Source organism: Anastrepha obliqua, chromosome 4 (assembly GCF_027943255.1).
Source record: "Anastrepha obliqua isolate idAnaObli1 chromosome 4, idAnaObli1_1.0, whole genome shotgun sequence".
NCBI lineage: Eukaryota > Metazoa > Arthropoda > Insecta > Diptera > Tephritidae > Anastrepha > Anastrepha obliqua.
In genome coordinates, this window is record NC_072895.1 from 65517716 (window position 1) to 65539118 (window position 21403).

Consider the following 21403-nt stretch of genomic DNA (forward strand, 5'->3'; position numbering starts at 1 on the left):
CACACACGCGCCCGCACCAAAACGAGCGCAAAACAGCAAATTAGAGCACATACACTGCAAATATGGCAAGAGCGATGGGAGTCAGAGACGAAAGGCCGATGGACGAAGAGACTTATACCAAACATAGACAAATGGTATAACAGACAGTTCGGCGAGGTAAACTGTTATACCACACAGATGCTATCTGGACATGGATACTTTTACAAATACCTTAACAACATAGGTAAGTCAGAAACCACTAAATGCATCTACGGAGATGCACTTATTGACGACGCAGATCACACTTTCTTCAAATGTGAGAGATGGAAACCAGATCGCACAGCTGTCGAAGGCAGACTAGGCCCCTTAAGAGCTGACAACATCACTGATAAAATGATAGAAAGCGCAGAAAATTGGCAAATTATTCGCACGTATATAGAGCGAGTTCTACGTGCCAAAAAACTTGACATGGACAGAGGTCCTAATATATTTGACTAGAAGATAAACCGACAACATGAATCCCCGCAGATAGAGACAAAAGAAGACGAGCCTATAGCATGAACGCTGGCTACAAATATGGTGGACCCAGACGTGGGTGAATTAGAATTTGGTCCTTTTCATGGACGCCGTTCTGGGCCCTCCCGAAGTAATGTACAAATCAGTTCCGGGAGGGAGTCTCCCCAGGAGAGGAGGAGGGACTGTTTTAGTGGCCACACCACACGACGCAGTAGACGACGGTCGCTGTAAGTGCGAAGGCATTTTGAACCCTACCTCACCCACCAAAAAAAAAAAAAAAAAAAAAATTCAGATATAAATTCAACATACTTACTTGATTTATAATTTTATATGATAACAAACCAGGGTTGTAAAAAGTTGCAATATTTGTTAAAGAAAATTACAGCGATGATAAATAAATGAAATGAAAACTGAATTCTTTTCATGCCCCTTATTAGGCCATTTAGTTTTCTATCGCATTAGTACTATGTCCCCGGGGGGCCTTATGGCCTTTAAGGCTTAAATTTTTGACATTCAAGTAATGCCTCTCTAGCAGCAAATGAGCTATGCCTGACGTGTAAATAATTCTTTTGATTGTGATTAATGAATTAGCTAAACAGTGCAGTAGTTAAGGCTTATGCAAAGTTTTTAGATATTAACTATTTCAGTTCAAGTTCAAAATTGTAATAATTGCTCCCATATCAAATCATTTACAATTTTTTAGTTTCAGGTTAGTGCCGCACATGGAATTATGGCATTACTGCCTTCACAGAGTAGCTACAATTGACTCCATCGAATACTCTTCAAACATTAATATTTAGCATCCAAATTTATAAAAAAAAAATATTTAGTTTTAAAAGTTTTTCCTTTTATAGCAAAAAACTGTGCAGCAGCGTTTCCAAACCGCTGTTGTGCTATTACTAACTCTAAACCATTTTCACGCCAAATCAATAAAATGAAATTTTCGCGCTCTAATGCGGATTACAGCCAACCTCAATACAACCAACAAGGAAACTTCTGTGTGTTCTAAACTTCTGTGCGTGCGTAACTCGAACAAACTTCCAAGTAAATGTTCAATGAACCGCAACTTAAAAATATTAGTAGAAGAGTGGAAGTAGTGGCGAAGAATATCAGCACAGCATAAACTATAACAATGCACCCATTTTTTCTTTATTTATTGGCCCTTAATTAAATTTTGCAATTTATGCACTTCTGGCTAAGTGAACTTAGATACAACTGAGAGAATATTCACATTTAACTAACCTGACAACCCCCGCATCGCTATCCTTAACTTAGGCGATCTTCAAGAATAATACCAAACCTGAAAAGTTTACATTGTCAAGGCAACAGAGCCAACAAATTATATGTAAACAAAAGCAGATGTGAAAACTGAAATACAGTTAGAACACTAAATTGGAAATAAAACCTGCACTATGCAGTGTAGTGAAAGTGACCGACTGCTGTCAGCATTAGCGCCACACTCTACTTATAAGCAGCAGCGCTAGCAACTACAAGTGCAAGATATGATTGGAAGTCGCTCAAGTGGCCAAAGATTTTGCAACAAGAATTTGTGAAAACATAAAATAAGTCATAAAGACAGTGAAATATTTTCCTTATGCATAATACTTTCATGAAATTATCAATGGCATGAGGCAATTTTTAGTGCAGTTTTTATGAAGAAGAATGCCACCGAAGCTCTCAAACCAAAAAAACTGCAGAAGTGAACTATATAAATGCATTAACAATAATAAAATATATGTAGAAATCCTCGAATTCTTTTTGACGTGTAAAAAATATGTAAATTGTCAAGATAAAGTCATCAAAAATCAATGAGAATTTTGCACTAATACAAATTTGCTCTTTATTATATATTGTTATAAAATTTCGTACCTAAAATTTGTTTTTAATTCTGACTCAAGATATTGAAATTTTGATGGAAATTTGTGGAATTTTTATATATTTTTTACACCGTTAATATGGTATTTATTATACTTATAGAATGAACTATATTAAAAAAAATAGTTTAAAATAAAAAATAGACCCAAACCAGTTTTACTGCATTTTAAAGCCATGATGCCCATGCTATTAAAGCAGGTGAAAAATACCCAACGTAGTTTCGCTTTATTTCGATGATGAAATGGGTATGATCGATTTAAATCAAAATATTTTTTGGGCTAATTTCAGTTGATGGATATTGTGCCTACATATCGATATGACTCCAAGATTTGTATGGTTTTATCGAAGCTTTCGACGACTGACCACAACAGAGCGCCTCAGCTTTGACGTTCATATTGACAAGACCGATATCATTTAGTGCAAAAGCAGCTTAAACATTATTCCTTTTTTTATTGTCTCATCCGATTATACCCAACAGCATCGGATTTTATGGTTGGTACTTCCATTTTGGAAGTCTTTAATAAGCAAACTTTCAATTTTACTCAACATTAATAAATCGAATTTCATAATTAATATGAATTATAAAAGTAAGAAAAGTCTATATATTTCTAGACAAGTCAAAACATTTTTATAAATAAATAAAAAAATAAATAACATAAAAAATATGTCCATGCCTCCCATTTTTCACACAAAATTAGAAAAAAAGAGATGTCGCGGTCAAATTGTAACATAGGAGTGACGCGTGTTAAACAAACATAAAACTGCATAAGACTTTTGTTTTTGAACCGTAATACCCATATAGTGAAAATTGTTCCGAACTGTCTTTTCTTCACCTAATTTCATATTTACATTTTTCTCTCTGTGAACCGAACAGCACTCTTCCAAAAATGGAAAAGCAAAAATCAGCTTATAAAAATCATCAGTGAAGAGTAGTTTATTCACAGCAAACTTCGGTCATTGATAAAGATTTAAGTAATATACATATTTTAATAAAACTATCTCCACTAATATACTATATGTGACAAGGCGATCTTTTAGTTAGTTTCTAAAATCTTCTCGAAATACCTCAAATTAAAAGAAAACAGCGAAAATGTAATATGAAAAACAAATTTATGAAATTTGTCTAGAATCAGTTTTGCATTTCTCCCATAAATATTTATGTTTTTTAGCGCTTAAGTAGCAAATAGAAAACTTATGAACTTTTACAATAAAATAGAGTAAAAGGAGATTTACACTGTGACCTTAAAACCTTTTGTGCCCGAATTAATTAAGGAATTTTTTCACTTTTTTACCGTATTCAATGAAACTACTTTAATATAAGAGGCATTCCCAAAAGTATCGTAAGTTTTGCCTCGTTGAATGTTGGGAGCTCTAAATGGCTAAAAAAATATTAAGATAGTTCACGAGATTCCATAAAAGCCATATTATGAGTTTTCACACAGTTAAAAAGTAGTTGGTTCGAGATCTCTAAACATTTAATCCCCGTTACGACATAAAAAAATACAACGAAATGACACTTGAGGCATCTTTTAAGCCATCCAATTATTTCTTAATTTTTCATGCACTATTCTGTTTCACTATACATCGGCTGTGTTGAATTTTATTGCGTGCCTGTAGGCCTGCATGGCGTATGATGAATATCAGCATATGTCACTTTGGTATGTGAAACGGTGCTCGCGCATTACAGCGCAATTATTTAAATTTCACGAAATGTATGTATATAGTAAGCACTTGCATATATAAAAGCAAAATGAGCAAAACTGTAGATGCGGTATGAAATGAGAGAACCACATAAATAATATGCAACACTTGTGCGCATCACGAGTCGTGACGGTCTTTAAAATTGTATAATTTGAGTGCGCCTGCTTTGCACTTAAACACTCATTTACATTTGTATATAAGTACAATGGAGCGAAAGTAATTTTACTTGTCATGCATGGCTTGCTCTCAAAATAAAGTCGAGCTCTTGCTCCAGCTTAATGCCAATTCCGAGTGCCCGGCCATTTTACAAATTTAATATTCGCCAAATAATAATTTTTACAATTGTCTACAATTAATTGGGCAAATTCAGTTTGAATACTATTGAAGTGTGCTACCTGTAAAACTTGGCTTCCGTCATTTTTCGACGGATGACTGCAATGGTAAGCGCTAGTTGAAATATGCAAATCTAAAATGTTACACCGCAAGCCTGGACACCACATTAGTTAAATTGTGGTTTTTCAATATTTTATTCTTGGTCAAGAATGTCGATTTTTGTGCCGAATTCTCATCATTTACTGTGTGTGCTTTTTCCCCACTTTGATTAGTACAGTAATTGCCAAAGCGATTTTGGCCAGAATCGACACAGTGTGCGAGTTGTTTCCTCTTGGTGAAATCAAGTTCATCTCTTTCTTTCAACACAGAGAAGGCCTTTCGCCTATCCTTGCTACTCAACCAGCGAACCACATGGAATATTTTAAGGGTTTTGTGTTCACGCGCACGCCGTTATGTCTATGTCGTTTTAAAGTACATACAACAAATTGTATGCCACCGCCAATACTCAAAAGTCTGTAAATGTTTTAATTGGCGTAAGAAGTGTTCAGTTCGATTTTAAAGCTGACATTTTACTCAGGGTACCCGCTAATGTGTCGTTGTCCATATTAATATACTTAATCACCCAGTCCTTGAGTCCTCTTCAACTCACTCTTCTTCAAGTTTTATTGAAGTACGCATGCCGTCACTCTTTCTGGCAAAATTTCATGACCCTTTCGTTGTCGGCGAGCATCTCATACCATATTCGCTTTCATTCTTCTAAATAATACATACACACGAGTACAGTAAAGAGCATAACTGAGTGCATGACTTTTTGTTTAATTTACAATATTTTTGGAGTTCACGTTTTTTTGTAACTATTTTTTGATTTTGCTCATTCCTTAACCAAAACCACACAAACCAAACTTTCAAACTTCATACAAAGCTTACAACAATTTAATAATTTTCCATCTAAGTCCTCAGGTTTTTAATCTGAGGTTTTAGAAAAATTTCGAGTATGCACTGTATAGCTCACTGAATTTGGAATAACTAAGTGCAAGTTTAAGTTAAAAAAGAAAAAAAAAATGTTGTTGATGGCTTTTGCCTTTTTTTCATATAGCAAGTGAAATTTATGAAAAGGGTAAGACTCCGTCAGAAAATATGAGATTTGCAAGTGGTCTTTCGATTTCTTTGAAACTTTGGGAAATATTAGTTCTAGGTAAGATACATTCGAGCCTAAAAGGATTTTGAAAAATTTTCAAAATTGAGTCATCTACGCCATGTTGAAAATCGGGACCGTGTTTTTTTCAAAAATCAATATTTCTTGAACCGTTGGATGGATTTCAATGCAATTTACAGACAATATAGAAACAAATAAGTAGTTTAAATTAGTATTATGCTAAAAAAAAAATTTCGAAATTTTGACCAAAAAAAAGTCAAAAAAATTTTTTTAATCAATTTTTAGTTGATTTGGCCAGTTTTTTAGATTTTCTGTTATACACGTAACGATTCCTTATGATTTAACCTTTATTTTGAAAAAAAAAATTTTATGGTGTCTATAAGCAAATTGTTCAAACGGTTCTTTAGCCGCTTAAAACTTCCATTTATTTTAATACAAATTATAAATGTTTTCTTTCTGTGTTCGTAAATACTACTTTTTTTTTAAATTACTAAAGTCTATTTTTTCGACAGCTTGCCTCTGGAGGCAAGAAACATTTCTTCCTCATTTTCCGTTGGGCTTTGAAAGCTTTGCTGTAATAACTCCAAGAGTTTCTACTACAAAGTCCATCTCAAACTCATTAAATACTGCAGGAAATGGCTTCTCCGTTTTTTTTTGCAGACTATGTTCAATAAGTAAACGCTGATGTAGGTCTGTGAAAATGATTCATGGGCATCACAGTGGCTCTTTATGGTCACCAAGTCAAGTTAATCTTAATTTTATTTGCCCACAGCTTCAAAATATTTATATATCTATTTAAATAACTCAGCATTTCAGGGGTAAGCAAATTTTTAAGATTATCTAGAATCGCATAGTCTCTTAAATAATTCATGCTAATTATTTCTTATGACTATTTTATCGTCATTAGTCCATGCATAAATTATACGCGCAATATTTCCAAAATATTTGTATGACTTCTTTGCTTTTGGAATTTTGCGCGCAATTCGCTGCCTTCAATTTTTTTATGTCTTTACTCGCAGAGTAAACAAATCGTCAAATTATTTGCTTAATATGCAAATTTGCAATCTCTATTAGAGGAGACACGAATTGCTCGAGTAAATTCCAAAAATTTTAAAACATTTGCAAAATCTTCAGCAGCTTCCTTGGCAGTACTATTTCTTACTATTCACCAGCCGAAAAGAAGAGACCCTCTACTGATGTTTATATATGTATACACAAACATACACGTTTTTGCTCGTATTTATTTATGTATATATGTACGAGTATTAAATACACACATATGTTTTCATTCAACAACTTTTCGCTTTATGCAGCACCATCCTGCATATCATTGCTGGTGCTGCTGCCTCGGAAAATGTTATCTTTAGCGGCAAGGAGTTGAAAATTGTGTGCACGTATGGAAAATTCATCGTCTTCAACGAGTAGCTCAAGTGTAAAATGTTGTTGCAGAGACATGATTGCGTGTCTTCGTACACTTAGCGAAGTTTTTGAGTAGCAAAAAGGAATTTTATTTTATATGCATAGTTAACTTAAAACAATTTGTGCATATCGTTTTTGGGAGTTGTTACTTAATTTTTTAGAGAATGTGAGCTCAACTGACGTAAGAAAGGAAAGGACTTGAAGCGATTGTCAGTAAACCCATTCTAGGCTGTACTCTATAAAGTACAGAAAATTTGGATAGTCTTTAAAAAATTTAACGGATAAACTATTACCGATTTTTCGTAAGAAAGCATTCGTGAGTTTAATTAACAGCTCAAACCAATTTTTTTTACTTCCATTGTATTTACACTTTGCCATTTACGCTATGGCAAAGCAAATCCCAAGCACAAAAAGTGCAATGTTTTAAGTATATTACAAAAAATATCTTGTAAAAAAGTATACCGTATACAAACTTTTTTTTAATTTTTGTATGTATAACAAGTTAAAAAAAAAAATTTAAATATCTTTTTCCATTTTTTTATCCTAAAACAAATTCCTGAAAATACCCTACATTTTCCAGTTCTAGGCCACCGGTAGGTATTTTTGCGATATGAAATGTTTTTATCCACGTTTATCGCAAACGAGCTGAGGAGCTATAGAATGCACTTAACGTTCAACTTACAGTATCATAACCGATGAATAACGATTTCCTGTTTTAATGTATCTGTGTGTTTGCCGCAGCTTAGGTAAACTATTCTTTTGTGTTTCTTATATTCCGCCATGCAGTGTTGAACCTTTATTGATGCTCAGGTAAAAAATGTTTGAAGTATTTTTGATCAAAATGATCATAGCCACCTCTGGTGTGCCCTGGTGCGTTATTATTTGTGCTTTTTATGAATACCATATATATTTTTTAACTATGCAACATTTTTGCTCTATGCAGCTGATTTGAAAAATTTCAGCAGAATTATCTGCACCTCGAATATCTCTTATTACAGGGTGGGGCACTCGAAGGGTAACCAACTCAAGACCGTTCGCGCAGCTGATGCACGGGCATTAACTGCCTGTTAGTTGGCTAAATAATAGTCCAGAGTATTGTTTACAAGCGCGCAGAAGCAAACGTAATAGTGCGATTGCATTATATTTGGCTGGAAAATCTTTGTTCGTCAGCTCGAGCGCTTTAGAGTGAATAAATTATTTGATTATCGCACCATTACTCGTTACAACGATACTGCTAGCATCGCGAAACGTCATAGAGGTGGTCATCAAAAGACTGCAACGTCACGTGAAATGGTTCAAAAAGTGAAGAAGCCACTTGAGCGAAATCTCCGACGAAGTGCCTATCAAATGGCGAAAGAACTGAAAATATCTGAGCGTAGTATCCGCCGCAAACAGAAAAATGATCTCAAAGTCACCACCAGCTTTCTTACAAGATCCCGAAGGCGTATGATCTCACACCAAAGTAGCAACAGGTCAAACTTGAGGGAGCAAGGAGTTGCTTCGCTTGGCCGAAAGCGATCAATTTCCGGATATTGTGTTTTCTAAAAAGAAAATTTTTCGAATTGAGCAATTCATAAACTCCCAAATAGGGTTTATGTGACCGACCATTCATATGAGAATTTGAGTAATCGGTTGGCCACCAGGAGGCAGCACCCGTCACAGGTAATGATTTGGGCCGCTGAAACCGCAGATGGGCGTTCTCCAATCGTTTTCATCGAGCCTGGCGTCAAGATAAATGCGAAATATTATCGGGAAAGTATTGTGGAGGTTGCTTTGAAGCAGTGGGCAGACAAACATTTCGGTGGTAGACAGAACTCGGTACCGTCTCACAAAGCTCGAGCGAACCAAGAATGTCTAAAAAAAAACGTTCCGAGCTTCACAACGTCCACACAATGGCTCCCAAATTCACCAGACGCGAATCCGATGTATTATTCTCTTTGGAACATTGTAGAGAGCAAGGTCCGAACTAAAAGATTCACCAGTCTTGAGGCGCTGAAAAAAGTCATTGTCCGCGAATGGGCCAAAATAACTTCAAGTCACATTCAGGCAGTTTGCGATTCCAAAAATTTTGTGTTAATTGCATTGGTATCGTAAGGAAAAATGTAAGTAAAATATACTACTTCTTTTGAACAAAGAATAATTGAATGGGTTAATCTGTAGAATGCCACGTGGAAGGTATTCATCCATTCAAGAGCGTTGTTTGATTAAAGGGCTAAGCGAAAATGGCAAAAGTATTTATGAAATTGCTGTTAAAGTAAATCGGCATAGGAATACCATCAGCAACTTTCTTAAAAATCCAGAAACATATGATCAACTCAACCGAAGCGTCAGATCAACTAACAACGACAGCACTTGCAATCGATAAACTCGTCGTCTGGCTGCTCAAAGAGAAATGTCTTGCAAGAAAATCAAACACCATTTAAGTCTTAAGGTCATCGATAGACGAATACATCAAATTTTTGTTCGAGGACGAAACACTTAAATATTGTTTGCGCGAACCGGTACCAAGACTATTGGCACGCCACAGTAAGGCTCGTTTAGCAATTGCCGGAAAATATAAATTTTGTACTAACGAATTCCGAAACGTTGTATTTTCGGACGAAAAAAGGTCAACTTAGATGGTCCAGATGGTTGCCAGAAATATTGGCGGTACCTTAGGCAACCACGGCAAACGCGCCATAAGCAGAACCACGGTGGCTGGTCTTTGATGATTTGGGCCGCTTTCGGACATGGTGGAAAGTCTCCAATTTGTTTTATTCCGACAAGAATCAACTCAGAATTCTATGTTGAAATATAAGAGGATGCTCTCACTGAGTTTGCAGGAAACATATATTATATGGAGACAACTGGGCTTTCCAGCTAGACAACGCCCCAATCCATACGGCTCGTTTAACTAAGGCCTTCCTATCATAGTTTGAGACAATCAAAAACCTGAAAGGTGCTTTAGTGGAAGAGTGAGATAAGATAGGTCTTTCCACTCTTCACAACTTGACAGTCTCTAAGCCTAAGCGTATAAATGATGTTCTTTCTCAAAATGAAAAACATATTAATTATTAGAAAATCTAAAGTTTTAGAAACGTTGAAAAAAGTGTAAAGAAAGGCCAATGCACATATACTTATTTCGTATGAAGTTATAATATTTTAATTTATTTTTTAATTTAATAAGTTTAGTCAAGTTGAATTTTTGTTGTATAATTTTTTGTCCTATTTTTCGTAAATATATATTAAAATTATTGGGTGAACGTTTCTCCTGCTTCTTTATATTTTTTCATTTGAAAATACCCTTGCATATATACTTGTTTCTGTGAGGTATAAGATTTGGTCATACGAATTAAAATTGTGAAAGTAACGTTGTTTGCTACGCCATAGGAGACTTGACAGCTCATTTGCGTATCTTTATCCTCTTATTCAGACCGCAAAGAAGTAACACAAGTAGCAGCTAATTTTTGATTTTTCGTGTATGAAAAATAATCTCAGTTTTTGCCCTTCTGTAGTAAGTAAACCGTTGTCATTTCCCTTATTACTTCTGCAAATCAACTGAGTCCTTCAAAGAGCCAATTACTGGTTTCATTGAATATAATCCCTGTAAAGTGTAATTGTATATCTCCATATGTATGTATATATCCCCTATTACGAAACGACTTTGATTCGTGTGCAATTATTTTTTAGACAACGAGCGGTTTTTTTTTCAGCGTATCTTTGCGTTTTCCGTATGCTAAAGCAAATATCGCTAGCTGTCTTATTCGACAATTTGTAATAAAAATTTTAAAGCTTACTCGAAGCTGAATACTTGTGATATTTTTGTGAGTGCGCCAAGAGATGCTCCTCTGCCATTTCGCAAATCAGCAACTATTGTTTTTTGTAACAGCACAATAAGTGTAACACCAATTTTCGCATGAATGTGTCAACAGAAAAATATCAATTTATTTTAACACCTCCCCGGTGTGTATTGTCATCGTTCAATTTTTTTGTACTTGCATACCGAAATTCAATTTGGTATCTTTATTTTTCTCTGCTTCAAATAAAAATGGGATTTGCGCAGAAAAGTTTGTATTTTAACAGCTTGAACATTGCTAATGCAAGAATGCGCCCCTCTTTGAGAACAAATGGAATAAATAAACCTGCATATGGCATAGTGCTCCATATAATTACGCGTATAAATCATACATAAATGTCATTGTGACTCATTCAGTGGAAAATAAACGAAATTAGAAGCTCAGAGCATTTGCTTTGAATGGTAGGTAATACTCGTAGGTTGAGGCTGAGTAAAAAATATATAAAGGGGTTTTTAAAAAACGCGCTTATATGTTGTTTTAAAATAAAACAGGTGAAGATTTAGATTCTTTTAAGTACTGAAAATGATATCATTTAAATATTTGAATGTCCATCATGACGACATCTACAGATAACATCCGCCAAACAGTCGATTCATGAAAGCCTGATTGTCGAGAACGTTGAGAATTCGATGTTGATGATTGAGTATTGTTCAGCAATACTTTGCGTGGCAACAGTAATACTATCAACAGAACGTCCAGATTTTGGTCTGCCCGTCTTTTTCCTGACCTCAAGAGAACCAGTTTCTTCAAATTTTTTCATCAACCTTTGAATTGCTGACTCATTTGGATGTATATATCTTCTAAAAAATGAAGAGTTTTTCGATATACTGTTTTTAAAAATCGACCATTTTCAAAACAAGTTTTAATAACTTTAACGCGTTGTTCGTTTGTGTAAAATCGAAAATTGTTTTTACAATTTAAAACAAAAAAAGTGCCGTCTAGAATCATTCACTAGTGACATCTAAGCGTCACTTTTCGAAGAACCTTTCTATATATTCTGTGAAATTTTCGTTTTTTGTCACTGTTGTCGAAATATGGAACTACCTAACGATTTTCATAAAACACCTTCTGAATGCTGGACGTATTAAGTTTGAAGTGTTTAAATGCATGGTGACGAACAATTAATCAACCTATCGGAAGGTTTATAATTTTTGCAAATGGCGTCGTACGTAAATTATATTTGGAACTAGAGAACTAGACAGCCGCAGTATACAAACGGACAAGCAGTGGAGCGCATAAAGGTCCAAATAAGGAATTCCATCACTCAATTTTTTTTTTTTTGTTTTTATTAAAAAAGTTATTCAAAAACAAAACTAAATAACTATAAATATAAATTAATAAATTAAATAAACACATAATTAAATTTATGCTTACCAGTATTTATTATATATATCTAAACTTTTAGTTATCAATTTCATGCCATTCGCTTTCCATAGTACTAGCTATGTATGTATGTATTGTATGTATGTATTAGTTAACTTTAAGCCACATAAATACTTTGTTAATTATTGCTTTATATATAGGTATTCTCCTCATCTTCTTCTTGATTGGCGCGATTACCACTTAAGCGATTTTTGCCGAGTTTAACAAAGCACCCCAGTCATTTCTTTCTCGTGCTAACCGCCGCCAGTGTGAAACTCCAAGTAAATCCAAGTCCTTCTCTACCTGATCTTTCCAACGCAGAAGATGTTTCAATTCAAGCTTAGAATTTGTTTTCGCTATCGATGGACCTTGTTCACCTGGCAGGCTCTAACATTTTCGACGCAATGGATCCATTTTTCATCGCCAGGGACTATGCGTTGCAGAAAATCTTTTCTTTTCTGTCTTTCAAGATCATACATCTCATACTTCACCAAACGTTTCTCTATATCCCTCTCCTTCAGTTGATGTGCCACCCATTTACCTGCTTTTTGGACCATTCCCATCGCGTGCAAACGTTTACCGACGGTTGATCTGTCAACATCCAATTCTTTAGACATATCATCAAGGGTTCGACACGTGTCTTCATCCAATAAATGCTGTAGTTGAGTATCTTCGAGTTTTTTCGGTGTCCCTTCGCGATCTTTATCACTCACGCACTCACGTCGAAATTGCCACTTTGGAAGCGTCGAAACCTGAAACCACTCTTTACAAATTGTATTTGATGGAGCGTGATTAGCGTAAATATTGATCAATATACCACACGTTTCAGCTGTACTTTTCTTTAAAATGTAATAACGAAGAATGACTTCGGAACGAACGTAGACAACTACTGCCATTGAGACCTCACATATACACCTTCAACTCACCAGTATATTACTAGAGCGAACACAAAAATAGTATTAGCAACGACACTTCTTTTACGAGGGCGGAAACTTTTTCTCGTACCAATATTAATCAACAATGTAAGCACAAATCATCTTAATTTCATTTAAAAAGTTTGTAGAACTAATTTGAACATAGTGGTTGGCAATACTAACGAAAAGTTGGAATAACTCATATCATTTCCGTGACGGGAATTCCGTTCACGACGGGAGTTCTTACATAAAACAAAGAAAACAGTTAGTCAGAAAAGCTTTTTATTTCATGTACTTCATGAAGATAGAAACAAAAGAAAGAAAATTTGTTATACTGAATACTACAAATAAATCAATTTTCGGAAAAATTGTAGATAATGACCAAACTACTTAGATTACTTGGCACGGAATCTCTTAGAAGTGGATTTCTCCCGAAATTTTGAAAGATTTTAACATTTGTCGTTGTTTGATTTTTTTATATAATTCTGTATTTACACATTGTTCGCTTGCTTAAACAATTCTAGTTACATATTAATCGACTGTGTCCATTAGTCCAAAAAAATTGCATAATTTGTTACTCTTTTCATAGTAGAAGGATTATAGTCTTTCCGAACTGCAAATTTTCAAAATTCATAATCTGAAGTATTTGCCGCATAGTTTTTGTGGTTTTTGTAACACAAAACTTACTCATGTAATTATTTAGTTAAAATATAGTAAGTGCACTTATGTATTAGTTGCGGAAAGAATCTCAATTTTGCAGATATTATTTTGCAGAGACGCAGAACTCGCACAAATAGAACAAAGTGTGGGAGGCAATGCAGCAAAATAACATTTCTAAGCGGATTTTCAAGCTCTGCCGCAGGCAGGTTAGGATGAGTAAGGGATGAGAGCAATTCCAAGTGGTGTCTTTGCTAGTTGTCTCTGCTGCCATCGCTGTTATTTGATAATACTCGTGTAGCACTTCGGTTCACTTTACCAGCAGACTGAAGCGGCAACTCAGGCGGCTAGCAGTTTTTACTACTTTTTACGCATAACATTTTTAATGCTCATCTTTTATGCTTCTGTCCTGTGATAAAGCTGCAAACATGTTTTTATTATTTAACTGGTGAATTGGTACGCTAGTTGGTTGTTGGCAAGTGTTGGTGAGTGCCTGAGTATAATCTATTTGACTTGGGAGCTTAAATATTAAATTTAATTTTCATTCGTTTGCCAAAATTTCCACCAAGGATGATTTTATAAGACGAAAGAGTTACAAATTTTTCATTTTCCTTTAAGTTATAGAAAACTGGCTTTGATCAGCGTAATGAAATATCAACGGACTCAATTGTGGATGAGCCAAAAATTATGCGCTCCGAATTAAATTTTTTTGTAAAATGTTTGTGAACTTCTGTTTTAAATGAGTTTAGGGGAATATGCCGCTTTATAGACTTTTAAAATTTTAAATCTAAAAATATTGGCCTTTCATATACAGTATTCTGAATTCATGAGTTTGTAAACAACTCAGAGTTATATACTCAATATATTTCTTGTATGTATACACATACTAGCAAACCCGGCAGACGTTGTCCTGCACCATCCGATTTCTATGTGGATAATTTTGTATCTCGTTTCCCTATTGTCGTATATACCTGAAATACGTAGGACGTAGAGGGATATCTTGCATGTAGATCCGTTTGATTTGATGTCGAATTTTATATAGGATTGTGATTATTCAATACAAGAGAAAAAAGGGAGTTTTGGTTTCGTTATTTTTGTTTTTATCGTCAGTCAGGGTGATGGATAATATTGGATGGTGTTAATAGATCACAATTCCCTTGGTGAAAGTGTTGATTACCTGTAATGGGATTTATCATCTTGCTTGAGAAACCTCAGCCATCTTCACCTTGCCAAAATATAATGGGATATTGCAGTGTGTCATATGAGCGGTGTGTTTCCTTTATACGTTGTAATTGATCATTCCGACGATGTAAAACAATATCACGGGATTCCAAGTTTTCTCCAACTACAACGATGGCGACTTCATCAATAGTTGGAGCATTAAAATGTCTTACATGTTGGCCAACAGGTGTTCTGATTACAATTTTGAGATTATCAGATCCAGTGCAGTTTTAAACACCATAATCAATTGATTGTTCTCATGAAAACAAGTTTGTGATTGTTCTACAATATACCTCTTTAGTGAATTATTATGTGAACAACGCATATCAATTTCTTGTGCATGAAATTTTCCCGAACTACGTTTGTTGCCCCAAATGACGTCATTTGAAAGCAATTGTTATATTGTTGGATATTTGACCAAAAGTGTACGCAATCTGGTCCTATTCCTGAAACCAATGAGTACAATGGCTCTGGTGGTAGAACCAATGGTATCAATTTCACTTTCCTATTTGCGCAACGCAATCCATTGGCTTCATTTTTGTAATTCAATGCCTTACAATGAGAGCAAACCAAGTTCATAGATCCAATAGTAACACATTGGTAGTTACTGGAGTCAATTGACAAATCTTAATTGAAAGCAGCTCGATTCAAATTTGCACGATTATTAGTTGAATCTATCGCTCTAGCTTCCCTCTTTCGTGATATACGAATTCTTTCACGCTCATTTCGGTCGTCACGTTCTTGTGCAGTATGATTAAATAGGTAATTACTTTGGTTTGTAGCATTTCGGGTTCTTCTACTTCGTCTTATAGGAGGCATATCTAATATATTTACATAAATTATGTCACATGCAATAATTATTAATCACAGGTATTAAAACACTTTGCACAAAACACGACATGAAACAATCAAAATTAATTATTAAAGATAATAACGCGGTTTGTTTGACAGATGCAACGACGTGAAAACTGATGTAATTTATGTCGCGTTTTGAAACTAAAACAAAAGAAAGAATATTGCCAGGCCAATCAAATCTATAGCTCTTACATTTTTTGCCTTTTCAATTTGGTCGGTTTCACGATATTATCACTTTTGTGTGAACGCATTAGATCCTCCAACGCGAGCACGCACACACATACATTTGATTGAATTTGAACTTTGTGCAGCGACAATAAATCTCTTCGACGTTAGGAACACACCTACATTGTTTAGACAACAAAGAGTGCTTGTAATTTAATATGAACTTTATTGAATAGCAATAAAGTTCAAATTGATTCTACATTTAGTTAGAAAATATTTGCATGGGAAACAGAGAAGGGCTGTTTTAGGAGTTTCCCGGAAGTCATTCGAGTTTTTCTCGCCGTAAAAACCATCCTTGGACTTTAAGGAACATTTTAAAAAAAGGATTGTTAAGATTGGTCCATGCGTTGTTGAGTTACCAACACATTTTGCGATTCATTTTTATATTATAGATTTTTAAAAAATGCGTTAGTTTGGGCAAAGGAGTTTATTTATTCAAAAGAATAAAATTCCCATGGGGATTAATATTAGTAATTTAAAAAGTTTTATATATGACCAGTAACTTAAAAAAAATGCTTCAAGTTATCAACCTTGGAAAACTCAGGAATTGTTTTTCTGTATACACCCCAGACTTCCAGAAAAATTTGGTTTCACCAATTCCCATCTGACCACCGAACAGTTTTATTTGTAATTATAAGCGATTAAAATGGAACGATAATTAGAATTAAGTTCGAGAGAAAATTCAATGATTCTCTTACCAATGAAGCAGCTAATAGTCATTTCCACATTCCCACGTTCTTAGCACAAATTATTTTGTTGCTTTATTACTTTGTTTTCTCCTCAACCGATTTATTATTTTTTAATATGCTAAATCATTTATGGCTTTCGGTTTGACATTTTTTTTTTTGCCCAGTTCATTTTAAATATTCCATTTAACTGTACTTTTTTAGTCTTTTGTTTTATGTTGAGCATTTTATTTTGCATTTTTATATACAAAGATTTATTTCATTTAATTGAGTGCTAGCATTTTAACTGCAATTTTCATGTGAAATATTTACGAATGGCCATGGGCGGATAGATAGTTTTTTGTCAGTCAGGGTATTGTGTGTGTGTATAAGCAGTGTAATGTAAAAGCATATTTTACGAGCTAACAAAGGACTGTATTAAGGGGTAACACCACTGTACACGCGTAAAATAAACACGATTTTTAAAGAATTTTTTTGTATAGAAGGAAAGGGGAAACAATCACATTGATTTGGGAAGTTTTTACTTATATACTAAAATACAAAAGTACAAAGTTTGATCGAAAAACTTTACAAAATGGCGGCATTGGAGACATTTTTGTAATGTGGTTTCTCTTGAAGGAGCTCCGCGGCGCGCAGCACAGAGGGTGCAAATTTTAATCTGGAACAAAGAAACATTTTTTTTCTTAATCTAGATAAGAATAGCTAGAGAAACACGTAGGGGATTTAAAAAATATTTATTTTTGTGGAATTAGCAAGCATTTGAAGGAAAAAACTCTATTTTGGACTAAAAAAACGGCACTTAAATAATTATAACAATCGTTTAAATTAATCTATCGAAAGTCCCCTACGCTCTTCTCTTAAGAAGGTTATTATACAGACGTAGGGAAAAACCTGATTAAAAATATTTAAAATTGTTTGAGTTATGCTGCGTGCCAATTTCAGAAAACGTGTTTTGAGAAAAACGCGTTTAAAGTTTGGAAATTTGGAGAAGTCGTTAGGTAGCAGTCACTAACGCTTGGTTAAAAGCTTAAAATATTTATGAAATAAACTTCGGTAACGTATAAAACGTTTTGTTCTGTATTTTAAAAGGTTCAAAGAATTTTTTAAGCTTATAAAAAGAAAATCAATTTTTTGAAATTTCTACAGTGGTGTTACCCCTTAAAAATGTGTATGTATGTGTGTGAATATATATGTGTAGGTGTATACGAAGTGTAGTATCAAAAAGTTATAAACGCTTTAGTTTTACCATTTTATGCTGGTGAGATCCATATCAACTCATCATACAACTTTTTAATCTTTAATGACTTAGTGGAATTCGGTTAATATTTTGTGATCTTGCACTATTAAATGTTTTATAGAAAAAAATAGAGGTGATACAAGACTTAAACTTTTTGGTACTCATTTTTGTAAAACCGTATAACTTTTCCTCTAATCATTCGATTAAAATTTTCAGTATAAGAAATGACTTCAAAAAATTTCAAAAAATTACAATACGAGTATAACAAAAAAATTGAATATTTATGAGAAGTTTAAAACACCAAATCAAAATTTTGAAAGAATAGTACCCATTTTTATTCAAACTTTTTGTACCCATTTTTATTCAAACTCATACCTAAATGTCTTGGAAATTTCATCGTAGAAGAGACTAAATCCTTAAACGGAAACGCAATTAGCGAGTCGTATACAGGGTTAAAGGGAAAGTCCTGCTAAATACTTACTATTATTTGGGTAATTTCTGATTCATTTGGTTGTGTGACATGGAGTTAAAAACTTAATAATTTTCAAGATATACGATTTTAAAGATTGTTTCAAAAACATTTTCTTTTTCTGGTTGAACGGCAATGTTTTGTTATGTTGGACCACTTGCCGAGTCTGTTAAATTACGTTAAATTTAGATTCTTCTTGATGCCTCATTGAATAGCGAACAAGAATACAAAATAATTTTTTGCAGAATAGTTTCCACCCAAAGTTTTCCTCAATGATGTGAAGCAGCAAATACTTAGTAAAAAATTGTACATCGAAAATATACCTATATATACTTATTTACTTATTTAATAACTCTACAACACACTGCGATTGTTGTTTTTAAAGATGTCATCTTATGATAACATGAGTCTGTCACCGTTCTCAACTTGCGTAACTTAGGAATCCAGTCCAAATTTCTTAAGGCTGTAGTAACCATTTATGTCTCCCATTTCGCGGGTTTCTCTCAAATTTATTCAGTAACATTTAAGTAAATAATTGCACTATGTTTGAATCTATGTGCACATTTGCATATTATATTTCCAATTAATGCAAAGAACAAATCAACGTAACCACCGCTGGAGTGTCCACTGTCTCATTTGGTTGGACTCGCTCTATGATGCCTTTAAATGGCACAACTCTTTCTCAAACCTGCCATGTGGGTTTGCTCAACTACACATGCTTCCCTGTTCTAAAATAGTATGATTTTTTTTATTAATTTATGTTTTTCTTTACATACCTACATAATGCATTTGTAACACATGGGCTGAAAAGTCTCGGGCCTAACACATAGATGGCACTCGTTTTATTGCATTCACCTCTTTCTCAGTTAGTAATAAGATTAAAAAGACAGCTGCTTAAAATTTATGAAATTATATACATTAGTTCGGAGTTGTTCTACTAAGAGTGATGCTACTTTGCTTATTTTCAAAACAATGGATCAGAAACCATTTCGTGTGTTAATTTTACAAGGGGTCTTGGTGAGAAAATATACCCTTCAAGCAAAGCAATGGCTTCAAAAGTGTTAATGGAACTCCGCTCTATCAGAAACAACAATAAAATAATGGTTTGCTGACTTCAAACGTGGCCGCAGAAACACCGATGGTGCACAACGAAGTGGACGTCCAATTTTGGCAGTAACACCAGAAAACATAAAAAAAAATCCATAAAATCATTTTCAATGATCGGAAAGTGAAGTTGCGTGAGTAAGCTGATATCGTAAAGATATCAAAATAACGTATTGGCTTTATATTGCATGAGCAATTGACTATGAGAAAGCTCTGTTCAAAGTGAGTGCGCCTTTGCTCACTATTGACATAAAACAAGAATATGTGAATTGAACTTCGAATTACTCCTATAGCCACCATATTCGCCAGATTTGGCTTCCAGCGACTACTGGCTGTTCGCAGAACATACTCGCCGGTAAGAAATGGATGAATTCGAGAAAAGAATGAATGGGTTGTCGCTGAAGCTGATGCCAATTTTGAGGCAAAAGATAAAGCGTTCTATTAATCGTGGTGTTGAAATGTTAGAGCGGCTCTTGAATGATTTCGTTGATCTTGATGGAAATTATGTTGATGAATAAAACTATTTTTGAACGAAAAAAAGTGTTTTCTTTGTTAGACCAGGGGCTTTTCAGTCCATGTATTATGTATGATATAAACTTACCAGTACCCTCAACTTCTTTAGCTATGTACCGTATTTCGGGGCATGTTCCTGTCTTCAAAACAGGCCGCTTTCGTGACGTTTACATAGAGAAAGTTATATTGGCGTTCCGCACCAATCAGTTTCTCATCAAAATCACAAATTCTTCTAAATACTTTAAACTTTCCTTTCAAAACTATTTACTTTTCATTAAATTTTTGTCAACTTGGCATAATAAGTCGGTATAAAGTAAAATTAACAAATCTTTACGAACCACTGCCTTTATGATAACAAAATATAACCATTGGGTTCACCTGCAATAGGTAGTTAAGTGACAGTTCACTCGGCTGCTTTTTGTTATTTTCCTTCTATTATAACCATCGAGATGAAGAAACTCGAAAATATTTAATGTTTGATTACAAAAATGTGTGTTGCATGTGACGTAAGTTAGAGTTTTCGATGTCATCTGGAAATAAATTTTGCGTGAAAAATGGCTTCGGATAGAATTAGTTACTAAAAATGATTTTTTTTATAAAAGTGAAGAAATGTAACTTCTACCATCCTAGTTTTACTTCTGTTCATACCTACTTATATGCACGTATAGATTAGGTTAGGTTATGGTGGTATTCGGTCTACACGACCAACTCACCTAGACCTTACAGGTCCGTTGTGATACTACTGTGGTACGACGTCATGGGGTTCCCCATTTACCTTCCTTCGTGGAACCATTTTGTGGCTCTTATGAAGCGTAGAATTGATCCCAACCCCACGCCAGGCAGCTCAGTAAGAGATTTGAAAAAGTATTTACCGAGATAACCTGCTCTGATTTTAACCAAGGCTGGACAATTGCAAAGGAAGTGCTCAACTGCTTCTTCCTCTTCCTCATCTCTACAACTTCTGCAATATTCATGGGAGAAAACTTCTAGTCTTGAGGAATGCCTGCCAAATAGCCAATGACCGGTTAAACAAGCCACGACCTTCGAGATATTGTCTTTTGAGAGACTAAGCAATTCCTTCGTCCTTTTCTTGTTTATTTGCGGCTATAGTAGCCCAGCTGTTACACATGTACCTTCATCTCTCCATGACCTATTGGCCTCTTCGATAATCTTGTTTTTTATTATTAGTTTACTTGGGGTTATGGGTATTTTTATCGCTGAGCAGTTGAAGAGCAGTACCTTTTCTGGCTAGCTCATCAGCTTTACAGTTTCCCTCAATATCTCTGTGCTCCGGAACCCAAATGAGGCTGACCTTGAATACGACACTAATATTCTTTAGGTACTT